Source organism: Bos mutus, chromosome 5, assembly GCF_027580195.1.
Source record: "Bos mutus isolate GX-2022 chromosome 5, NWIPB_WYAK_1.1, whole genome shotgun sequence".
Classification (NCBI taxonomy): domain Eukaryota; kingdom Metazoa; phylum Chordata; class Mammalia; order Artiodactyla; family Bovidae; genus Bos; species Bos mutus.
The window spans coordinates 75887591-75898817 of record NC_091621.1 but is presented as its reverse complement, the minus strand read 5'-3'; positions in this window follow the sequence as shown (position 1 = coordinate 75898817).

Genomic DNA, 11227 nt, shown 5'->3' with positions numbered 1-11227 from the left:
CTGCAGCACTGCAGTCTGTGTCAACTCTATGTAGTCACGTCTCAGATCCGCTGTACCTATCAAATGATTTATTCCTTAAATCAGGTACCTCCTGAGTCCAGGTTTGAGTCATGCACTGTTCTACAGGCACACACCCACAAAAGACCCACTGAGTTTGTGTGTTAGTGAAGTCTTCTGTTATTGGGTACTGAAGGTTCCTAAAAACTGCAGTTATAAATACTTTATCATTTTAACACCCTTACCTCCAAACACCGTCCGTCAGGGTTATCGCTTTCTAGAGAAAAAAAAAAAAAGTAACAAGAAATGCAAAGAATTGGAGGAAAAAGTCTAAACTTCAGTAGTGTGTATAACTACAACCCTAAAAGACACTGGTTGGAGGTACAGAAGAGAAGAAAAACTGGATGTGATATAAGGATGGGCCTACATTGTTTTACAGCACAAAATCAGGGAGTTGAATTTCTTTGCCAAGAGTTAACGTAGTGCCTGGGTGGAAGCACAGCTAGAGATACTAAATCAGAGGCTGTCATACCGCAATTAACAAATTAGCTATGATTGTTATTAACTTGAAGCTCCAGCGTTTTGCCGGTTTGAAACAGCACCTACTGGGAAAGTAGCCTACCCAACTCAAAATATTTGAGTACCCACTCTGTGCCGAGTGATGCCAGGTTTCTTCACGAATGAACTGCATCCACATCATTGAGGTTCCCGGGCTTATTGCACAGATGCAGTTTTCAAAAGTACTTTTGCCCTTAGGGGAGTGAAGAGATGTATTTATAAAGACTTATACTTAGAGATTTTGAAGTAATTACGTTCTCTGAATCTTAGAATTTCACACATTAAATCCCAGAGTAGTACTCGGTTGTGGTTGAAGAGGAAAACATCTCTTAACTTTGTGTGTTAGTCGCTCAGTCTTGTCTGACTCTGTGACCCCATGGACTGTAGCCCACCAGGTTCTTCTGTCTACAGAATTCTCCAGGCAAGAATACTGGAGTGGGCTGCCATTTCCTTCTCCAGGGGATCTTCCCGACCCAGGGATCGAACCCACGTCTCCTGCATTGTAGGCAGATGCTTTACCATCTGAGCTACCAATCTTAGAATTAACACACTAAATCCCAGAGTAGTACTTGGTTGTGGTTGAAAAGAGGAAAATATCTCTTAACTCTACAGGAATGAGTTTATATATATAAAATCATTTTATACAAGCGTCATATATATATATATATATAAAATACGTAATATATATGTATATATAGGCATCAATGTGTTACTTAATAGGAAAAGTCTAGAAAGGAAGCAGGTGCTGATAGAAGTCTCTGAAAACCAGGTGATCTTGCCAGAGGAAGTGGTAAAGACTTTATCACCTTTGTGATTTCCTCAGGGTGAAAGCATTTCATTTTAGCTGATAAGGTAGATCCAGAATCATCCTGATTTTCGGGATGGGGGATGAGAACCTCTAAGGGAACTGAAACCCACGTGGGTGACATGAGCTCTCCCCCTGTTCCTGTAGTGTGGGCAGTATTCCTTTAAGAAGGGTATGGCATGGAAACATGTAATGATGTGGAAGCCTGAGATGAAAAATGGCATTAACATGTCTGCATTCCTCAGGGTAGTTAATTCTAGCCACTGTAACACACCATCTTACATTTCAGTGGCTTACTATAACACATTTTCTTCTTAAGGATGAGTTTGGGTGGGTGGCTCCCCTGGACAGTTTTCCTCCCAGTGGCTTTTTTACCAGCTGAGCCACAAGGGAAGCCCTTCCCAGTGGCTTCTTAAAGGAATAACATCTCTTCCTGCGCTGTGGGTCTGCTGTCCTTAATACCTAGTTTCAACTTGTCCTGCTATCAGCCAGCCAGTAGAAGGAGCTGTCTCCTGGGCTGCAGTCTTCACTGTTTCGAAGAATTAGAAAGGAAGGTCAGTACAAATAAGATACTAGTGAAGGGGCGGGGGTTCCACGCAATCAAGCACAAATTTGGCAGAGGGTTGCTGCTAATCACGAGGAGCAAATGTCTCAATGATTTTAGCGCTTCTCTAGATAAACAGAAGATGCAAGAAACTGGGCTCATAAAATCATTTGAAAATATCTATGTGAGTCCTGTTTGCTAGTTTTTTCCAGAGCATGGAGAGCCTCATTCCTGGTCTCCACCCTGGACTCCTTTCAGGTGTGTGGAAGGTCAGCGGACTGCTGTGGTCAGGGGCTTCATCCTTGTAGAGCCAGATGGTGAGTGACAGTTTTTGATTGGCAACATCTACTGTTCTTTCAGGGCTTCCCAGGTGGCTCAGTGGTAAAGAATCTGTCTGCCAGTATAGGGGATGCAGATTTGATCCCTGGGTCGGGAAGATCCCCTGGAGGATGAAACGGCAACCCATTCGAGTGTTTTTGCCTGGAAAGTCCCATGGACAGAGAAGCCTGGTGGGCTACAGTCCATGGGGTCACAAGGAGTTGGACATGACTGAGCAACTGAGCGTGCACCCGCCGTTCTTTCAATGCCTGTGTGTATTACTCGCATCTGACTCTCTGTGACCCCATGGACTATATAGCCTGCCAGGCTCCTCTGTCCATGGAATTTTCCAGGCAAGGATACAGGAGTGGGTTGCCATTTCCCCCTCCAGGGGATCTTCTTGATCCAGGAATTGAACTCAGGTCTTCTGCATTGCAGGTGGATCCTTTACCAACTGAACTACTAGGGAAGCCCTTCTTCCAATGCCCAAGACACTTCACTTAGGTGTGAAGCATCGCCACAGCGAGTCTCTTGCCAACTCTGTTTATAGCTTCCATCGACATTGTTCTGCTTCCACGTGCCATGCAAATTTTCTCCATAAGCCTCAGGGCCTGTGAGGCTGTGTACTGTCCCCTGCTGCCCTCCTATGGTGAAGATGGATTGTTGTCAGATAAAGTTGGAAGAAACCGTTTGCCTCACTTTTCTGTTAACTTTCCCTGAAACAGCTCCAAAGCAGTGTTTGGAGCAATGTCTAGCAATGTCTATAGATAGACCCAAGGTCTATGAGAGCATTTTTACTTTTTTTTTTTTTTTTTCCTGTTTTGTAAAATGACTCTCTACAGTCGTATTCACAGTTGTCTTTGCTTTGGCTAAGTTATGAGGTCTTGGCCAAAGGACACAGACACAGGACTGAATATCGATCTATTTTCATTGGATAAAGCCTTCTTGCTCTCTTTCCTTATAATTTTCTAGGGCTTTCTCCCTGTCTCATGTAAATAGATTTCAGGAGGTCCATCCCACCAGTCTTCAAACTAGAATTTCTCAGTCATAGAATCAGACAGAGTACACTAAATAACATGTGCATGAGTGCTGTTATAGGAATTTAGAGGATCTTGTAGAGATGTGTATGGACTAAACTGAAGAATGAAGAAGCCCCTGGTGTATATTTCAGTGTGACTTCCCATTGTTCAATACTTCAGTTCAGTTCAGCCATTCAGTAGTGTCTGACTCTTTGCAACCCCATGGACTGCAGCATGCCAGGCTTCCCTGTCCATCACCAATTTCCGGAGCTTGCTCAAACGCATGTAGATTGAGTCAATGATGCCATACAACCACCTCATCCTTGGTCGTCCCCTTTTGTTCCTGCCTTCAGTCTTGCCCAGCATCAGGATCTTCTCCAATGAATCAGTTATTCACGTCAAGTGGCCAAAGTATTGGAGCTTCAACTTCAGCATCAGTCTTTCCAATGAATATTCAGGACTGATTTCCTTTAGGATTGACTGGTTGGATCTCCTTGAAGTTGAAGGGACTTTCAAGAGTCTTTTCCAACACCACTGTTCAAAAGCGTCAATTCTTCAGCCCTCAGCTTTCTTTATGGTCCAACTCTCACATCCATATATGACTACTGGAAAAACCATAGTTTTGACTAGACAGATCTTTGTCAGCAAAGTAATGTCTCTGTTTGTTAATAAGCTGTCTAGATTGGTCACAGCTTTTCTTCCAAGGAGCAAGCGTCTCAATTTTATGGCTGCAATCACCATCTTCAGTGATTCTGGAGTCCAAGAAAATAAAGTCTGTCACTGTTTTCATTGTTTCCCCATCTATTTGCCATGAAGTGATAGGACCAGATGCAATGATCTTGGTATTTTGAATACTGAGTTTTAAGCCAGCTTTTTCACTCTCCTCTTTCACTTTCATCAAGACGCTCTTTAGTTCCTCTTCACTTTCTGCCATAAGGGTGGTATTATGTGCATATCTGAGGTTATTGATATTTCTCCCAGCAATCCTGATTCCAGCTTATGGTTCATCCAGCCCCACATTTCACATGATGTACTTTGCACACAAGCTAAATAAGTAGAGTGGGAATATACAGTCGTGACGTACTCCTTTTCCAGTTTGGAACCAGTCTGTTTTTCCATGTCTGGTTATAACTGTTGCTTCTTGATCTGCATACAGATTACTCAGGAGGCAGGTAAGGTGGCCTGGTATTCCCATCTCTTGAAGAATTTTCCACAGTTTGATGTGATCCACACAGTCAAAGGCTTTGGTGTAGTCAATAAAGCAGAAGTAGATGTTTTTCTGGAACTCTCTTGCTTTTTCCGTGATCCAGTGGATGTTGGCAATTTGATCTCCGATTCCTCTGCCTTTTCTAAATCCAGCTTGAACATCTGGAAGTCCTCAGTTCACATACTGTTGAAGCCTGGCTTGGAGAATTTTGAGCATTACCTTGCTAGCGTGTGAGATGAGTGCAATTGTGAAGTAGTTTGAACGTTCTTTGGCATTGCCTTTCTTTGGGGTTGGAATGAAAACTGACCTTTTCCAGTCCTGTGGCCACTGCTGAATTTTCCAAATTTGCTGGCATATTGACTGCAGCACTTTCACAGCATCATCTTTTAGGATTTGAAATAGCTCAACTGGAATTCCATTACTTCCACTTTGTTCGTAGTGATGCTTCTTAAGGCCCACTGGACTTCACATTCCAGGATGTCTAGTTCTAGGTGAGTGATCACACCGTCATGGTTATCTGGGTCATGCAGATCTTTTTCATGCAGATCTTTTTTGTATAGTTCTTCCGTATATTCTTGCCACCTCTTCTATCTTCTGCTTCTGTTAGGTCCATACCATTTCTGTCCTTTATTGTGCCCATCTTTGCATGAAATGTTCCCTTGGTATCAATAATTTTCTTGAAGAGATCTCTAATCTTTCTCGTTCTATTATTTTCCTCAATTTCTTTGCATTGAGCACTGAGGAAGGCCTTCTTATCTCTCCTTGCTGTTCTTTGGAACTCTGCATTCAGATGGGTATTTCTTTTCTTTTCTCCTTTGCCTGTTGCTTCTCTTCTTTTCTCAGCTCCTTGTAAGGCGTCCTCAGACAACCATTTTGCCTTTTTGCATTTCTTTTTATTGGGGATGGTCTTGATCACTGCCTCCTGTCACAAATGTCACAAACCTCCATCCATAGATCTTCAAGGCACTCTGTCTATCAGATCTAATCCCTTGAATTTATTTCTCACTTCCATTGTATAATCATAAGGGATTTGATTTAGGTCATACCTGAGTAGTTGGGGAGTTGGACTGTGAAGAAAGCTGAGCACTGAAGAATTGATGCTTTTGAGCTGTGGTGTTGGAGAAGACTCTTGAGAGTCCCTTGGACTGCAAGGAGATCCAACCAGTCCATCCTAAAGGAGATGAGTCCTGGATGTTCTTTGAAAGGAATGATGCTAAAGCTGAAACTCCAGTACTTTGGCCACCTCATGCAAAGAGTTGACTCATTGGAAAAGACTCTGATGCTGGGAGGGATTGGGAGCAGGAGGAGAAGGGGATGACAGAGGATGAGATGGCTGGATGGCATCACCGACTTGATGGACGTGAGTTTGAGTGAACTCCAGGAGTTGGTGATGGACAGGGAGGCCTGGCGTGCTGCAATTCATGGGGTCACAAAAAATCGGACACGACTGAGCGACTGAACTGAACTGAACTGAACTGAGTAGTCTAGTGATTTTCCCTACTTTCTTCAATTTAAGTCTGAATTTAGCAATAAGGAGTTCATGATCAGAGCCACAGGCAGCTCTCGGTGTTGTTTTTGCTGACTGCATAGAGCTTCTCCATCTTCGACTGCAAGGAATATAAGCAATCTGATTTCAGTATTGACCATCTGGTGATGTCCATGTGTAGAGTCGTCTCTTGTGTTGTTGGAAGAGGGTGTTTGCTATGACATTCTCTTGGTAAAACTGTTAGTCTTTGCCCTGCTTCATTCTGTACTCCAAGGCCAAACTTACCTGTTACTCTAGGTATATCTTGACTTTCTACTTTTGCATTCCAGTCCCCTATGCTGAAAAGGACATCTTTTTTTGGTGTTAGTTCTAAAAAGTCTTCTAGGTACTTCACAGAATCGTTCAACTTCAGCTTCTTCAGCATTAGTGGTTGGGGCATAGACTTGGATTACTGTGATATTGAATAGTTTGTCTTGGAAATGAACAGAAATAATTCTGTCATTTTTGAGATTGTACCCAGGTACTGCATTTTGGACTATTTTGTTGACGATGAGAGGTACTTCATTTCCTCTAAGCAATTCTTGCCTACAGTAGTACATACAATGGTCATCGGAATTAAATCCATTCCAGTCCATTTTAGTTCACTGATTTCTAAAATGTCAATGTTCACCCTTGCCATCTCCTGTTTGACCACTTTCAATTTACCATGATTTGTGGACCTAACATTCCAGGTTCCTATGCAATGTTGTTCTGTACAGCATCAAACTTTATTTCCATCACCAGTCACATCCACAACTGTGCATTGTTGTCTCTTTGGCTTTGTCTCTTCATTCTTTCTGGAGTTATTTCTCCACTCTTGTCCATTAGCATATTGGGCACCTACTGACCTGGGGAATTCATCTTTCGGTGTCATAACTTTTTGCCTTTTTATACTGTTCATGGGGTTCTCAGGGCAAGAATACTGAAGTGGTTTTCCATTCCTTTCTCCAGTGGACCATGTTTTGTCAGAACTCTCCATCATGACCCATTCGTCTTGGGTGGCCCTACATGGCATAGCTCATAGTTTCACAGAGATAGACAAGGCTTTGGTCCATGTGATCAGTTTGATTAGTTTTCTGTGATTGTGGTTTTCATTCTGTCTGCCCTCTGATGGAGAAGGATAAGAGACTTACGGAAGCTTCCTGATGGGAAGACTAACTTTGGGGGAAATTGGGTCTTGTTCTGAAGAGCAGGGTCATGTTCAGTAAATATTTAATATTATTTTCTCTTGATGGGACAGGCTGTGTTCCCCCTCTGTTGTTTGGCCTGAGGCCAAACTATGGTAGTGGTAATGAAGATAATGGTGACCTTCTTCAAAAGAACTTTCCACGCACTATCGTATTCAGTGCCTCTGACCCTGCAGCAGGTCACTGTTGACTCACACCTGTGCCAGAGACTCCTGTACACTCACAGGCAAGTCTGGCTCAGTCTCTTGTGTAGACACCGTTCTTTTCTCCTGGCTCCTGGTGTGCACAAGGTTTTGTTTATGCCCTCCAAGAGTCTGTGTCCCCCGTCCTGTGGAAGTTCTGTAATCAAATACCACTGGCCTCCAAAATCATATTCCCTGGGGGTTCTCAGCCCCTTTGCCAGATCCCCAGGTTGGGAAATCTGTTGTTGGTCCTAGAATTTTCTTAACAGTGTGAGAACTTATTTGGTATAATTGTTCTGCAGTTTGTGGGTCGTCTGCTCGGTGGCTCTATGTTGGAGCTAATGGTGACCTCCTCTAAGAGGGCTGATGCCACACACTGTATGACCCAAGTCTGCTGCAGCCAGAGCCCCTGTCTCCACAGCAGGCCACTGCTGACCCATGTCTCCGCAGGGACAAACACACAAAGGCAGATTGAGACAAACACTCAAAGGCAGGTCTGGCTCAGTCTCTGTGGGATCCCTGGGTCCTGGTGTGCACAAGATTTTGTTTGAGCCCCCTGAGCATCTTTGGTAGGTATGGGGTTTGATTCTAAATGTGATTTCATCCCTTCTACCCTCTTGGTGTGCATCTCCTTTATCCTTGGACATGGGGTATCTCTTTTTAGTGGGATCCAACATTTTCCTGTCGATGCTTGCTCAGCAGCGAGTTGCAACTTTGGAGTTCTCTCAGGAGAAGATGAGTGCACGTCCTTCTTTTCTTCAATATGACTACATTTTTATCCATTAAGATAGAATTTAACTTCAAGTCAAACCCAAGTCTCCTGCATTACAGGTGGATTCTTTGCCAGCTGAGCCACCAGGGAAGCCCAAGAATACTGGAGTGGGTAGACCTATCCTTCTCCAGCAGATCTTGCTGACCCGGGAATCGAACTGAGGTCTCCTTCATTGCAGGGAGATTCTTTACCAGCTGAGCTACCAGGGAAGCCTGTTCAATACTTAACACTCAATAAACGCTGGCAGAGCAGAAAATGGGCATTCAGTAAATGCTGATTGGGATTTCCCTGGTGGTATAGTGGATAAGAATCTGCCTGCCAGAGCAGGGGACTGTTCAGTCCCTGGTCTGGGACGATCCCACGTGCCTCAGAGCAACAGAGTCAGTGGGCCACGGCTACTGAGGCCTGCAGGCCTAGAGTCTGTGCTTTGCCACAGGACAAGCCACTGCCATGAGAAGCCCAACACCCCAACAAAAGAGTGGCCCCCGCTCACCACAACTAGAGAAAGTCTGCATGCAGCAACAAAGACCCAGTGCAGCCAAAAATAAATAAATAAATGTATTTTAAAATGCTGACTGAATTAATGGTGAGGTATAAATAGCCATCTGGTAAGGATGGATGAACTGAAGATTGCTGAAAATGAGTAAGAGGGCCAGAACTGTGAGACAGAGGTAATAATGGAAATTATAAGAAAATGGACACTTGGAGAGAAGAGCAAAATAAGAATGATCCAGTCACCTTATTCACATGTAAATGAGTGGAGCCAATCACACATGTATACCTCCTGCTTATATCTTTTGTTTAATGAGGATTTTCTATTTAGTATGTATGTTGGTGTTTCCATGTCTGAGCATGATTTCCAGAGTTTTCTCTATCTCAGAAAATTTAAAAACTCACCATTTATTGAATTGTTCATTAAGATTAGAGTATACATTTTTGAATCCCCCTTTGTTCTGGACGGAGGTTCTTGACATTGTACAGGAGACAGGGGTCAAGACCATCCCCATGGAAAAAAAATGCAAAAAAGCAAAATGGCTGTCTGAAGAGGCCTTACAAATAGCTATGAAAAGAAGAGAAGCAAAAAGCAAAAGAGAAAAGGAAAGATATAAGCATCTGAATGCAGAGTTCCAAAGAATAGCGAGGAAAGATAAGAAAGCCTTCCTCAGCAATCAATGCAAAGATATAGAGGAAAACAACAGAATGGGAAAGACTAGAGATCTCTTTAAGAAAATTAGAGATACCAAGGGAATATTTCATGCAAAGATGGGCTCGATAAAGGACAGAAATGGTATGGACCTAACAGAAGCAGAAGATATTAAGAAGAGGTGGCAAGAATACACAGAAGAACTGTACAAAAAAGATCTTCATGACCAAGATAATCACGATGGTGTGATCACTGACCTAGAGCCAGACATCCTGGAATGTGAAGTCAAGTGGGCCTTAGAAAGCATGACTATGAACAAAGCTAGTTGAGGTGATGGAATTCCAGTTGAGCTATTCCAAATCCTGAAAGATGATGCTGTGAAAGTGCTGCAGTCAATATGCCACCAAATTGGGAAAACTCAGCAGTGGCCACAGGACTGGAAAAGGTCAGTTTTCATTCCAATCCCAAAAGAAAGGCAATGCCAAAGAATGCTCAAACTACCGCACAATGGTACTCATCTCACATGCTAGTAAAGTAATGCTCAAAATTCTCCAAGCCAGGCTTCAGCAATACGTGAACTGTGAACTTCCAGATGTTCAAGGTGGTTTTAGAAAAGGCAGAGGAACCAGAGATCAAATTGCCAACATCCACTGGATCATGGAAAAAGCAAGAGAGTTCCAGAAAAACATCTATTTCTGCTTTATTGACTATGCCAAAGCCTTTGACTGTGTGGATCACAGGAAACTGTGGAAGATTCTGAAAGAGATGGAAATACCAGATCACCTGACCTGCCTTTTGAGAAACCTATATGCAGGTGAGGAATCAACAGTTAGAACTGGACATGGAACTGGTTCCAAATAGGAAAAGGAGTACGTCAAGGCTGTATATTGTCACCCTGCTTATTTAACCTCTATGCAGAGTACATCATGAGAAACTCTGGGCTGGAAGAAGCACAAGCTGGAATCAAGATTGCCGGGAGAAATATCAATAACCTCAGATATGCAGATGATACCACCCTTATGGCAGAAAGTGAAGAGGAACTAAAAAGCCTCCTGATGAAAGTGAAAGAGGAGAGTGAAAAAGTTGGCTTAAAGCTCAACATTCAGAAAACAAAGATCATGGCACCTGGTCCCATCACTTCATGGGAAATAGATGGGGAAACAGTGGAAACAGTGTTAGACTTGATTTTTGGGGGCTCCAAAATCACTGCAGATGGTGACTGCAGCCATGAAATTAAAAGACGCTTACTCCTTGGAAGGAAAGTTATGACCAACCTAGATAACATATTGAAAAGCAGAGATATTACTTTGCCAACAAAGGTTCGTCTAGTCAAGGCTATGGTTTTTCCTGTGGTCATGTATGGATGTGAGAGTTGGACTGTGAAGAAAGCTGAGCACGGAAGAATTGATGCTTTTGAACTGTGGTGTTGGAGAAAACTCTTGAGAGTCCCTTGGTCTGCAGGGAGATCCAATCAGTCCATTCTGAAGGAGATCAGTCCTGGGATTTCTTTGGAAGGAGTGATGCTAAAGCTGAAACTCCAGTACTTTAACCACCTCATGTGAAGAGTTGACTCATAGGAAAAGTGTCTGATGCTGGGAGGGATTGGGGGCAGGAGGAGAAGGGGACGACAGGATGAGATGGCTGGATGGCATCACTGACTCGATGGACGTGAGTCTGAGTAAACTCCGGGAGTTGGTGATTGACAGGGAGGCCTGGTGTGCTGCGATTCATGGGGTCGCAAAGAGTCGGACATGACTGAGTGACTGAACTGAACTGAACTGAACTTGTCCTGTCTATATATATTTAAATTTTTTTCTAGGTCTTAAAGGTTATAACTTTTGTGACTATGGTGACTCCTTTACAAAAAGAAGATTTTTAAACAGAATTCTGTGTATCAGATTGGGTATTCAGCAAGATACTCAGGTGTTGCAGGAATTACAAAAATGAGTATGCCACAGTCTCTACTTTG